At 30.4% G+C, this 15,101-nt stretch overlaps 1 protein-coding gene across 1 annotated transcript in view; it reads left to right on the forward strand.

Moving 5' to 3' along the window:
* The first annotated feature begins 1,488 nt into the window (after positions 1-1,488).
* LOC108915377 (zinc finger MYM-type protein 1-like) overlaps positions 1,489-15,101 on the forward strand; it is a 46,658-nt gene continuing 33,045 nt past the window's right edge. The window contains exon 1 of the mRNA XM_018721398.2: positions 1,489-1,550. The gene's annotated coding sequence lies outside the window, so the exon portion shown is untranslated. The remainder of the gene's footprint in view (positions 1,551-15,101) is intronic.

Genomic DNA, 15,101 nt, shown 5'->3' on the forward strand with positions numbered 1-15,101 from the left:
CGATTTGACTTCAAAATTTCCTAAAGACCTTTTTTTTTTTTGGACATCAATTTCTCCGGGTCTGTCATGAAATAGATCTGGCAACCCTATCCCTGATTACGGTATTAGTTTACCGTGCATTTAGGATAGTAATTTTGTGTACGAATAATAATCCATCCATTTTTCTTTCACTTGCCGACTTGCCTTTTACCGCAAAAGTATCAAATGAAAGCATAACCGTCAGAATTGAGGTTAGGACACGTTTCACCATTGCGGATAAACGACACGATATGCAAAAACTGGAAGCATTCAGTACACGCTATTTGTCAATACGGTATTCAGTCACGTGTTTTTAACGTTTATCGTATTCGTAAATACCTTATGCAAAAACTCCCTAATACGCACATTACAATTTTTTTTACAGGGCGGCACATATAAAATAAATATTCGATCTTTATTACATTTCAGACAAGAATTAAAATAAAACAGGATCTATACGGTTTTTTATTCGTTTTAAAATGGCATATGTTTATTAGCAACGGTAAGTTATTAACTGCCAGTAGTCCACATAATTTAAGACTTTTTGGTAGACTCTTAAATGCGTTTTGTCATAAGATCACTTATTTTGATATTCGATTTAATTTGTTTAACATTATTTTTATGTTTTTCTGAAGACTGATGTCGATACAGATCATTTTTACTATTTTAATAATGGATAGTATTACTTGATCCAAATCTGAAAGACTGGCTTATAAAGCAAGAAGCTAATAGTAGTAATAGCAGTTGTAATGAATATGACTTTTGCAAGGCATGTAATATGTCATTAATTGCCCATAAAATAATCTGTATCGACATCAGTCTTCAGAAAAACATAAAAATAATGTTAACTGGGCTACTCATAGCATAGCTCAGTATCACACGTCACAAGAAACAAGCAAGAAGGCACATATTAATTAGTGAGACGGACTATCAGCTTTCCTGCTGTGTTACAACGAGAGTATTATATCTATCCCCTATTATCTTATGTATAGTATAAAATAAGAGATAGCAATACGCGTAGAGTAGGCCAGCCAACTACAACGCAATATAAAGTTACTTGTTACCTCCCCCTTTCCTTAAGTTTTCTATAATCCATAACTATTAAAAAATAAACAAATGAACCTTATTTAAAGTGAGGTTATTTTACCTCCACCAGAAACTCGTGAAACTCAATTGATACCAACTAAACTTAAACAATAAAATTTGGTAAGCAACTAAATTCTAGTTCGATTTATATTGGCAACATTGCGAAATCTTGTTACAATTAGTGTCGTCTAATTTGTAACATAGATTTCAAGTAAAACTGATAATTTTGGCAACACCGTACCATAATTCCTTCATAGGCCTGTGGGTCTGTGGCATCACTGGCCTTTGCACACGTTCGTTTCGTTCATGTTTCGTTGTCGTTCGTTAGTTACTTCGTTTCGTTCCCAGTCCCTGTGTTCTGTGTTCTGTGTTCATACGCCCCGCCATACGCCATTTTGTACTTGGTGTTTGTGTTGGTGAGATGTTGTTATATGGCTGATTAATAAGTAAGTTTTAATTACTGTTACAGTTAATTAATTCCTAGTGATCTAAAATATTATTAAATTATGTTGTTGTTATCGTGTAATCATATAAATATTAATGCATACGAATTTTACGGGGCAGTAAACGCCATTCTTTTTGTTTCTTTCGCCGTTATCTAGATCGCGTAGTCTTTCAAATTTGCAATATGGCATGTTTATTGCTTCATGATTACTAAAAGTGACGATTTGCTATGTCAGCGTTATGTACATGAAAAATTTATTTGTCTACTTGTTGCAACTTGGAAAAAAGGTGAATTTAAAAATATTATATGATTACTATTATTATTATAGGAGGCTATGAATTTAGGTTTGCCGTTAGATGCAACTGCGCAATCTATTTTTTTTCTAGGTTTGAGAATGAAATTGTAGTACCATCACTTGTATTATAAATTACAAACGCGTATTTTAGTTATACATTTTATAATAATTATGTCTGTGGTCAGCTAACGAGGCATATCATAGGCCTTTTTTCGCGGCTGAATATTGGTGAATATCTGACTTGTGGTCACTATTTCTATCTCATTTGACTTTAGTTGTCATATGGTTATTTAATCTCTTCACTCAGTCATATTGCATATATCACAACATACGACTTCACTCGCGAAAAAAAGCCTAATATCTTATCATCTATCAGTATTATTTATGTTTTATGCACTTTTTACATAATTACATATTTTCACACTTAGCAGTAGGTAATTCCGAAAGATTATACTAAACATTTTACCATTTATCTAGAGTTGCCACCTGTCTAGAATTTCGATCTTGCCTAGCTGTTTGTATTACATTTTGTTTAGTTTATTAGTACAATATTTACTTTTTTAGTTGATCTCAATTTAACTCAAAGAACGTATTCTTTTTATGTTTTATTTGTAGTTCTTAGAATTTTGTGTTAGGTAAGTTACAAATAAAGAAATGTGTTTTATGTGCATTAATATTTTTTTTACTAAAACGTTTTGTTTGGTTCAAGACAAATAAAAAGTATGCTTATTTTTTCGCATTTGCGTGGTCCTGAAAATAAAAGTTAAAAGTTAGCAGCCGTATCTCGAAAACGGTACATTCTAGCAAGATACAAAAATTATAATTTTTTAAAACCCTGTTGAAATAGCAGTTCAAATTTAAAATAGCCTGGAAAAAGTTGGAAGTGAAAATTATTACGTCAACTTCTTTATGTAAAAAACCTATCACGTAGAAAGTTTGTGAATTATCAAAATTTAAAGCTTCAGCCAAAAAAAAACGCTTCTGTCGTTTCTTTTTGGAATACAAAAATTGTTTATTTTTTTATAATTTTTCAACATCTTAAATCATGAAAACGAAGGGTTTTTGGGCACATTTTATAGAAATCGTTTTGTTAATTTCACACGTACAATGAGAAATAAAATAAATAAGCAAAATAAATATAAAATTTAGAATGGTAGTTCTGGCAAATCAAAAACTAAATTATATAAAAAAAATATTTTATTTTTTTAACTTGTCCATAAAATCTAATAATACAAGTATTTTATATATGTATTATGATTTTATATATTTTATCGCTGTAAAATCCTATGTGTTAAGTGTAACTGAGTCATTTTCTCCTAAACGGTCCATTTCTGAAACGGATATAATTGTTATAATAAAAAATGTTCTGGCAAACTAAAATTAAAGTTAAAATTACGATTACGAATTGATGAACGGACGCATTACAAACAATAACACCTTTAATGATTAGAAATGCTACTGCTACTAAACGTTATCACCAGAGTTGCATTGCAGAAGGCAGACAATTTGAACATATAATATAATAGTGTTGATTTTCAAATATTGTGTCATTTTACTCAAAAAATTATTTTTTCAGTCTTTAGTACCATATTTTGTGTAACGCCACTATTTAGTTCTATCTGTCTAGTTGATAAAATTAGGATTTTGTCTTACATGCTATAGAATTGAATTGAGCATCATTTTCTTACTGTTCCCGATTAGCCTTTTTGTAAATTTTGTTTATTTTAGTATAAGATCCATGAGTATTTAAGTTAATTTAAATTTTTAGGAAATTCTCTAGCCTGGCCGTGGCTTCTGTGGATACATTGAAATGGAATCACTTTATGTGAAATATTATTATGTTAATTTTTCTACATGCATTTTCATTTCTTAGATGAAAACATTTTATTAAGGATGGAAACTGATGCAACTCTGGTTGCCTACATTATACCGAAAAGTAGTAGAAAACAGCCCTTTTTTATTCCAATATATCTTTTTAAAGCAATGGAAGAAAGTAGTAAAATTTCATCACATTTGGCAAAACATGGACGAAGACAATAAAGCAAAAATTAATTGGGATAGGTAAATAATTTATGAGAAATTAATTTCTAAATATGAAGGTTTTTTGGAGTTTTGCAAACAAACGATTATTTCTTCATAGTATTATAGAATTGGGCAATTTTTTATATTGTTGTCTTCTAATAAATAAACTGATTAAACTTTATTTCATAGTTTGTCCAACACTTTATTACTTAAAAAGTTATATAGGAATAAAATTATCAAAAAATATTAATTCATAAATCAGATTAGGTCAGACCTTTAGTTCGCTTAATTTGTAATAATGTCGCAGTAGTAAAAATTAATATATGAATGGACTCGGGTTATTTTTAACGAACAGCTATTATAGTTAGTGTGATTAATTTGGTATAACCTGATTCAGAATTGGTAGTTTCTGTTTATTGATAAGTACATACATATTTAAAGAAAATCATGATTATTTTAGGTATATTAATGTATAACAGTGCAAGTCCATACTATTTTAAGAAATATTCACAATTTTTAGTTCATTTAAAGCAATTTATAATTAATATACCTATATACAGTAGGTCCACTTTTGGAGTGGATAAGAGGGAAAATATTATTTTCAATTTTACTAGAAAAAGTTATTCTTGACAAATAATTTTGCTTGTTAACAGAACCATAAAGAACTTTAATTTTACATATACAGGGTGATCAGAAAATTAACAAAATTAAAAATGTTGAAGAATAAACTGCAGTTTATTCTTGTTTGTTATTAATACAAAAAATGTTAATAAGAAAAGTTGTTTATATTATAACTTAGATTTGTGAATAAAACGGTTTACTGTGGTATAAATCAAAATCAAAAAATGTTTTATTTTTCATAATATTAATTCTTGATAAAAAAAATTTGCGTCTTGTTAATAGAAATAGAATTCCAACTGATACATAATAATGAAAAAATATAAAAAATATGTACCTGATATATTTTGTCCAAAAATTATGTACAAAAGGATAGCTTGACAAAATTTTTTTTATGAGCAATATTCAGTTCACTTCACTTGAAAAAATAGTTGTACTTTAATAACTCCAAAATAAAACAGAAACTCTTGTGGTATGTGAAATAGTGTAACTATGTAAATAAATAAAGGTAATATAAATAAATAAATAGAATACTAAATTATTATAATTCTAAAATACAGTAAAACAGGAAAAAATAAAAAAAATCATAAAATAAAATTATTTCTTTTAATTAATTTGTGCTTTTATAATATATGGAGGATCCACACATCTTTTGCCCTGTGGAATATTTTTGTGTATTATCGGGTAGTATACAATTTTGATAAAATTGGTCCAATTTTGGAACCATAGATTTTTTCCATAATTCTTCGTCTTTCCTAATTTCTTCTACATACAGCGGGTTGTTTTCACCACTATATATTACGAAATAACATACATTTCTCTTCCAGTTATATTTAACTGCCCCTGTATATGAAAGTAACAAAACAATTTTACCAGGTAATATATGTTATAAGAATACATAATACACCTACTCTAGCCCGAAGCCCTATATGTACTAAAGTATAGAATATAATATGAAATAAAACTTTTAGGTGGTAAATGTTATAAATTGCTACAACCACTACAACCACATGCCATCCTTCTTTTATATAAATAAATAAATAATAGAGGATAGAAAATAGAAATATTTTCAGAACAAAAAACCTGCGACCGCAAATTGGAGATTTTATTATTTTATTACCCTTCTCTTTTCGTATGCAAATAAGCGATAGCAAACGAGCTATGCAAACGAGCAAGGGAGATGAAAGCTTGTGGCACAGATGTGCAGGTAATCTGTGGTGCTTGTGGGATGGACGTACAAGCTAGAGACCCCACTATCGTACACGTGCATCTGATGTACCGTATTTAATCGAATTAGAATGAATGAAATAATCGTACTATTTTTACTATAAACGTATTTTCTGTAGCGACATCTATACGAATACTGTAGTACTTTGTTAGATGAAACGGGATTTCAATTTCCGTTCTTATATTGTATTTGAGTAAATAACCATTTTTGATTTGTGTATAATGTTAAACATCAAACTTATTTGTTTTCAAACCTCAGTCAGAAAACTTAAGTATCGTTGATATTTTGAAAATTTGACATTTTGAAAATTTTATATTTTCCGCAAATCCCCAGCTAGCAAGGACACGCGATTTTCACGTGAAATATCCGTCACTAATTACGTCAAAGTGACCAAATTATCGCCGTGAATTATACGTAAATTTGTCGTCAATATGTCACAGCGAAATGACGTCGTGCCGAAACGTTGTTACGACGTGGTTTCGTGACATTGTAACGACGTCGATACTGACGTTCTAACGACGCCGGAATTACGTAATAACTTTAATAGTAGACACAGGTAATTACAATTATGTAATGATACAAACTTGGTTAGCGAAATTCGCGGCGTATTGTATTCAGGTGTGAAGAATACCAGAACATTGAATACGACGCGCGCATTCGTCAACAAAGTTTATATCAACGGAAGACTTAAAATTACATAATCGAGTGGTGAATGATTTTGGTGTTTTTGGAAACTTCTACATAAGTATTCTTTCTACTTAAGAAAACGTCTACATCTGTTTTTGTTCTATCATTTTTGTCAGATTATTTGCTGGAAATGATTAAATTGCCTGGTTTATTTAATAATTTGAATTTTCACTTAAATAATGAAACTACCTTATATATTTACAAGATTTAATTACATAATAATAAATAAAACATTTACTTTTAACAAACACTTTTATTTAAAGGGCGATAACAGAATACAAATGGAAACAATCACTAATTGACAAATGTTAAAAGTTAAAAGTAATAAAATTTTACCTTAAAAAACATTTCCTAAAGATATTTTCAAAATTTCATGATGACCTACAGATTAACATGGCATTTTGGACAAGGGTACCAAATTATTGCTAAACTTGCTTCTATTAAAATTGACATTGAGGAACAAAAGTACTTACCGTTGTAAATGTAAGAAAAATGTAAGTAAAATATAAGACTGTGATGTATTTATTTTTGTTAGTCACCACTTCTAATAAATGAAAGTTAAGTTACAATCAATTTTAACTTGTACGCCTGTGGCAAAAAATGCCATCTTAATGTAGCAATATGTTTAAAAGTTGAAAAACAAATGACAAGGGCATAGTGACAACCAAAAAAAAGTAAAACCAAAAGTAAATCATAAATTACAAGTGTTAATAAAACATTTAAAACTGTAGTAATACTCCACCCTTCACATTTGAGCAAAAAAAAATTATTTAACGAAACAAAATATAAAATATGTATTTCCACCAACAATTGTGCAACATTATTTAATATGTATGAAGTAAAGGAATTGATAACCATTTCTCTTTGTAGGGCGTAGCAAACATTTTCCTTTTATATCTGAAAGTGGCCACATTCTTATCTCTTTTGTCAAATTTGAAACTATACAAATGTTTAAATCTCTCGAATCAAAGGGATATTCATATAATGAAGAGGAAGAAGTAAAATGTTTACCAATTATTTTTATTTCCTGCTGTGTATTACTTGTTACAATATTTTCTATTTGAATTATGTAGTCTTCTGTAAAGCAGAAGGCATCTGCCTTTAAATATCCATGAATACTTAAAATATAATTACTTAAAACTATCTTTTTATACTGTTTTTGGAATTCAGTTGATAGGCAAGGGCCATCATGGTGCTCTATTTGAAATTTTATCTCACTTTCTACATTATCATCATTCAAAGATGCATGGTCCAATTCATATATTCTTCGACAAATTTGTTGCAATGGCTTTGTAGTAGACTTAACCAAACCTTTTAATTGGCCTAAAAAATTTTCAAAAGGAAATGCCGAAAATTTGTCTAATTGTCCGTAATGTAAAACATCTTCACTTAAATGGCTCAGAACGTGAACATTATAAATAAGAAATTCTGAACCATACAACCGTTCTCCATGTTCAATAAATGTTATTAAAATCTTGCAAGCTAACTCACAATTTCTTTCTCTACATGTTATATTAGAATTATTAACCAACATAAGACATGCTGTGGCAGTATGAAATAATAAAAAATGGTTATAAATTGCTGCATCAACAACATCCTTTAACACCACAATGCCAGTATATAATAAAAAGGTCCTAAACTCTGCAGCTTTAAAACGGGCTAATTCAGATAATGTTCTAGGTTTGCGATTTATTTCAGTTGGTATATATTCTCTTAGATTTAATCAATTATCAGATATCAAATTAATTAATCTACTAGGTAATCTGACATCTAAATTGCCATTGACCCAGGAATTTAATAGTTTACGCATCACGCCAAGACAAACATTGTGCATGTAATCTATTGGAAAAATTTCTATCATATTAATATTTAAAGAAACCAAAGGTGAAATTCCCACATGATGGTCTTCATCTAATTGTAATCTGAATGAGTGATCTGTCCTTTTCGTAGCATACAAACTTTTCAAAACCACTCTACCGTTAACATAATTACCATCCTCGCAGCATTTATCGCAACAAGAATATCCGCCAGGGGATTTTATACATTTTATAAATGCTTTGGCGGGAGCATCGCAAATAAAACTATGAATCTTAAATAAATATTTTTTACCATTAAATAAAAAGCCTTCTTTTAATGTAGTACATTCATTGACAAACTCTTCAAAATATAATGGCAACGGGGTAGGTTTTGATTTCCCACAGAATACTCCCGCAGAAAATGGACGCTGATTATTAAAATTTTTTATAAGACCAAGTAAAGGCCACGCCTGCATGCTTGAACTTTTATACAACTGTAAAATAGATGTTATTGTTGGTATTGTTACCTTTTATACATGGGTCATCACAAAGCAGTTATCTCGACAACAGCCGGGTCATTCGTCAGAAATTAAGAGAGTATATGAAACAAATAACAAAATTACTGTTCTGTCAATAAAAACAAATAAATAGGTAACTCACCGGGGGGTTTCACTCCCCCTAACCTTAGGATTCAAGGTATATCCTTCCATACGTTTCCATTACATTAATTAGCAACTATGTATCATTCTTTCTTCAACAACTAGCTAGTGTCACCTGAAATAAGTCGAGGCTCCCCCGGACGCCAACTAGTTAGCATCCCAACTACCGGGTGTGTGAGTCACACTATTATTATTATGCCACCTACTCAACACCACCCAGTATGTGTCAATCAAAGCGCATGCAAGACCCCGTAGAACTTACAAGACACACTTTGAAGGAACCACAGCCATAAAGACCGGGAACACGTGGCATGCCCTGGGGTTTTCAAAAACATAAACGAGTATGGCATATTACTCACAAATTCACAAATCATTAAACAAATATATTCAAGCTAGCACACAGATATAATCGACCTTATTCGGGCGCTGGCCAGGCACCACTGTCTCAAAGAACACCCTCTCTGTTTCGGCATCCTGAGCTACATCTTTGTATATACCCATAAATTACATTATTCAAGGGCACATAAATACTTGGCTGGCGCATTCCGTGTATACAGCAGAGGTTTTATTCAAAGCAACCACGATAGTTTCATTTCATAATAAAATATATACTGATTCGTATTATTACAATACGTTATAAATAAACAAGTGTTACACAACGGAATTCCGTCAATATTGAAGCTTACAGCTATAATATCCTTTAAAAAACTTTTATTTTTTTGAAGGAATAATATCAAGGCACGCTCTAAACAAACCTAAATGGATATAATGGCCATTATTTAGACTTTTAATAATTTTGAAATGATGAGGTGTATGTAACAAAGTTCGGCTGTCAAGTGGAAATTGTGGGTGGTATGGTGCTAAAATATGTAATAGTTTTGTAAGTGCTGAATGTGTTATTCTTTCCGATGTAGCCCAGCTCCTTATCTGTAATATCAAGTCTTTTCCTTCATTTTCAGTGCTGTGATTTGGTTCTGAGGTACTGCTGCAACTATTAGACTCTTGACAAAATTGAGAATCAATATTAACAATTTCTTCATTAGAATTATGAAGATCCAAATCTGGTGAAAATATTTCATTTTCACTGTTGTCACTATAATTTTGTAAGTTATTTTCTTCGACATATAAGATTTCTTTTTTATTTTGTTCGGAAGTTATTGCCAAAACCTCATCCGAACAATTGTTATGGTTGCTATTTAAATCATTACAAATTTGCTGTACTTCAGCTGTAACACGTCTATAAAACTGTCTCTTAGAAACAATTTCTTTTTTATTATATTTTGGCATACTTGCGATTATTTGTGGATATTGCACATAAACTAAGTTTAATTTAAATAAGACACTATACTTGATGGTCTATTTTTGCCTGTTGTGTAGACAACCTTTTCGGAGCATGTTTCAGCCAAACCTTAATCCGATCATCTATTTCACTTTCCGTAGCAGAACTGCATGTGGATAATACAGCATCTAAAATATTTATACATACTAATCAGGCTTTTAAAATATGACATTTTGCATTTTATAGAAATTGATATTTTACTTCAAGAAATTCAATAGTTGCTTATTCTTTTCAGTGAATATATTTTGATGTTTACTGGTATTTATGTGATTTTAGGTTAACGAAATGCTTATTATTAACTTTAGCACCATTGGGATTTAGTAGTTTGCTTATGTGCATGCCACAACGGATGCCATACATAATTACAAACATATAAAATAAATATTTCTGAACAATCATGAATATATACATATAATTAAGACTGAGACTTGTAACTGTATCCACCAAGGTTAAGCAATTACATTTTAAACTGAAAAAATCAAAGTGATATATATAGGTATGTACTTACTTAATACAACTTTTCTCAATTTTAATTTTAGGAATGATTTTTTCTCATTTCTAGAGCCCAAGAAGCTATACTCTGAAGCTATGCGGTTGGTCATCAAATTTTTCAGAATAGTATTAATTTTGTTCGTTTTATCTCGACCTCCCAGTGTGGCAAAATATGATGCCTAAAAATGAAATATGATAATTAAAAAAGTAAATATACACTGTATGTAAAAAAAGACTAACCATAGAAGACAAATTCTTTTCTTCATTGAGATATTCCTCTAATATTCTGACTTCTCTCAAATTGTGTAACGGCAACTTTACAGGAATATCAGCAGCTAGATCTAAGTGTAAACCTGTAGCTGACCTCTTCTGCTGAAGCAAATGTATAATTTCTGAATTTTGATTTTTTATTTGAACTAGTAGGGTGAGGATTTTCTTATTAAAATCTACAAAAAAAAATTGTCCAATTCATGAAAATTACCAATAACGACATATATTTTATACACACCTATGTTTTCTTTATTATATGTTGATGTTTCTATCTGCTGGTCAACTTTTTGAGATAGTCTTGAAGATTTCTGAAATGGAGTAGCTTATTGAAATATAGTGATAGAATTTTATTCAAACGAATAAATTTAAGATATGGATATGGATATTTTAACTAATTCCCAATCACTTACACCCGTAATAATTGTTATATAACACTCAACGGTAATACCTATATCAATATATTCTACCCCTTTTGAAACTATATGATAAAAGAAATTTTAATCAAAATAATACAAATTTTTCTCCATAATTGATGAAACAGTCACTATTTTATTCTGAAAGAAATATCAATAATTGCTCGTGACAAAAATTTGCACAAACAGTAAAGCACAAATTTTGAGGTAAATGAAAAACTGATGAAATAATATTGAATCACGTAAACTTCCTGGGCTGTTTTGCCATGGTTGATGCTTAACTGCAGACGTTACGCCATACTTAACAGATGACATCTTCAGTGTTTCTCGTATTTTGAGCAGCGGCTGAATGAGCTTAAGATACAAAAAGTACTGAAAATATCTGTTTAGTTTACATCATTCAATTGACACCGACTGTGAAACATACGAACTGATGAAATAATATTTAGCGTTTTGATAATGTATAACCACTTACGGCCCAAATATTTCCAGAATTTTCACTTTCCTGATCAGATTTTTGGGATTGACTTGAGTTCAATATATTTTCAACATTTTGAACATTTTGCTCCTGTTCGTGAAATGTAGATGGAGATATCCAATTCTGAGTTGTGTCTGTTATATCTTCATAACTCTGAGAATCATGGTGTAGACTACCTAAAATTTAAATTGAAGAAACATAACCAACTTAAGAAACCATATAATGCTTTACTACTGACTTACAACGGTTATAAGGTCTCCACGACCGTTGTAGAAAATGTTTTTACTTTTGTTTAAACCATCTTAAAGTTTATTTACAACTTACCTGTATTATTTCCGATGATTTTATTACTTTTCAAATGATGTGAAATTGCCTTTACTTTAGGAGGAAGTGGATGTGTTAATTCTGTTTCATCTTCCTCATCGTTGCCGGAAAATAATCTTTTTGGAGGTACCTACAATTCTCCGTTTTCGGGACAGAGGTTCTTCGTCTCCACTTGCAAAGTCCGAAGTGAGCTCTGCTTTTTTTATCTTTTGCAAAGCCCTACTATAGTCTCCTAAAAATCAACAATTTAGAGATTATAAATCTATAATTTTTATGTATGTTTCATTAAGTAATCCGTTTATTTAGCATAGCTTTTAGCAACTTGTGAAGAATTGTCAATGTAAAACTGTCTTTATACCAAGATAAAGCCTATAATAAAAAGGCATTGTATAATAATTATTTACCTTCTTCAAAAAAAGATCTCACTACACCAAATAACTTCCAAGTGTCATTAGGAGATTCTCCTTTTTTTTATCGATTTGTTAAAATATTCCTGTTGTTTAAAGGGTGGCCACCAAACTTCGGATTTTCGAGGCGTTAGCCATTTTTTATGGACAAGTGCAATACCACCTCCGTCTTTTTCTGAAAACTGTATTCCCACAAACATATTTAAGCCACTACAGAATGGAAAAAATATGACAAAATCCGGAATTTTGTACAGAAACAAATTTGAGATACCACTAATAAATATAACCACTAAAAATAACCTGTAAGTTGAAGAAATATCAAACTATACTTGCAACCGCCATTACACCATGCACATTTGCAGTATTTGCACACATATGCATGCATTGTATAGTCATGTGGTCAGTACCACCAATCCAATACCAATGCTACCATTCACCAATCACAAAGGAGTGCCCGGCTTGACAATGCGCGCGTAAATTTATAAGAGCCGATCTTTCAATTTCTGGTGAACGTACTTTAACCAACAGTTACTACTTACCAAACAAGATTAGAATATGTAATAGTGTTGGACAAAATAATTCATTTCCTAATTATATTTCACTTCTACATATTAGTTAACTGATAGTTTAATTAGAGATATCGCAAAACGCAGCCTAAAGTTGTTTCTGGATTTTAGGTACTTTGAAATGAGATAAACAAAGATTTTTCCGAAATAAATAAATAAATAATAATAGTATAGAAAAGTGACGTCAATATGACGTCAACTATTTTACCAACTAAAATATGTTTACGAGGCACGTCAAAATGACGTCATCATTTTGACGAATTTCGACGACGACCAATTGTCACCTATTATATACGTCAATTCGACGGGAATTACGTCACTCTGCTGGCTGGGTCTACACAAAAGATAAGTACAAAGTAAGTAAGATTTTTGGAATGAATATTAGCCATCGTTCCGTTTTTGAAATAAAATATAGGGTGTTCCATATAAAAAACACAAGTTGTGGTCATATCACAAAAACTAAAAATATCACATTTATTTTTATGCCACCGAATGTATATCAAAAAAGTGGCTATAGAATGTTCAAACCGTTTTAAGATATGTAGAAAGGGAAACGAGAAAAGAGCACCAGTCGGGGTTTAGCCAAAAATCTAAAAACGCCCTGTAGCTCGAAAAGGGGTACCGATGATTTTTCAGAAAATATGTTCAAGGATATTCAGATCATTATAATAGATCGAGATGCAGTTTGCGCCATAGTTATTTTCTCGAAAAAAGAGCTCTGGACTCCCTGTATATTTCTTTTAAATTGTAAGAGATAACACCATGGTTTATTAAGAAGAATCTCTTTTTTGAGTTCTTTGGGGAATTAAAGTTAAACTGCATTTATAATGCTATGTAATTAAATAAATAACTCGTGTTAATCAATTTCATAATCATAAGTTTCACATCTTTGACATTGATGATTGTACCATTTTGGACATTAGATATATTTCTTAAATAAATTTGAATGTTTGCTACTAGGAATTAAACATTAACGAAATAGATAAACATGGTTTAACTTCGTTATAGCACATAATTATAAATTTATAAAAATTACATAAGATTTTGAATTAATATTGGATAGGTAAATCTATTTCCAGCATCAAGTTATCCGTTTGGAAAGTTTTATGTGAATCGGCTTGTATATTTCAATATAATGTCATTTCGTTCTGTACGTTATGGAGTACATATGGGAATTTTTTAATACTATATAGAAAGTACAAAAATATGAAATGATAATTTGTTAAATGCAAGAAAGATAATTTTTTTAATGAAAATGAGTTGAAATATTTCGTTACATTACATCGTCGAAAGGATTCTTTTTAGTTACTCATTTTTTATGCAAATATGCCTCTACAGCTCAGAAATCAAAATAAGACAATTTAGACCAACTTAATAATACTAATACAAAAATTGACGCCAACTGAGATATAAACCAGGCGTTAGTCCTAGGAACGCCCTGTATAGTTATTTTACTTTTACATATTCGGGCCATTTAAGTAACTTTATTGTTTAGTTTATTTTGTAAGGTTCTTACAACTTTTACATTAAAATGTAAAAGTTATAAATTTCAATACATGAAACGGTAATATAAAGAAAAATGTATTTTGGAGAAAAACCTTTTTTAAGTATACATTCAGTCTAAGTAAAAATAAGTGCCAATTTTACAGGTTTATAGTAAATCTGATATAATAAATATTTAGATTAAAGAATAAAATAGAAATAAAGAATGAATAAGAATAAAATTGAATTCACCACTATAAACGTAAAATGTTATTGGCGGTAGATGGGACAAATATTGTTTTTCATTATGAATGCGGGATACATTGAAAATGACGAGAAGCAGAGAATATTTTGCCACGCTGCGAATTAAAACTCGGGAGTGTGTCGTTGTCTCTCTCCATTGCACCAACGCTTCTTATAGTAGAGTGCCCGCTTTAATTTATTTTCACTTCTGTGGGCGTCGCGGGGTTACAAGC

This window comes from Anoplophora glabripennis, unplaced genomic scaffold (assembly GCF_000390285.2).
Source record: "Anoplophora glabripennis isolate ALB-LARVAE unplaced genomic scaffold, Agla_2.0 scaffold1324, whole genome shotgun sequence".
NCBI classification, from domain to species: Eukaryota; Metazoa; Arthropoda; class Insecta; order Coleoptera; family Cerambycidae; genus Anoplophora; species Anoplophora glabripennis.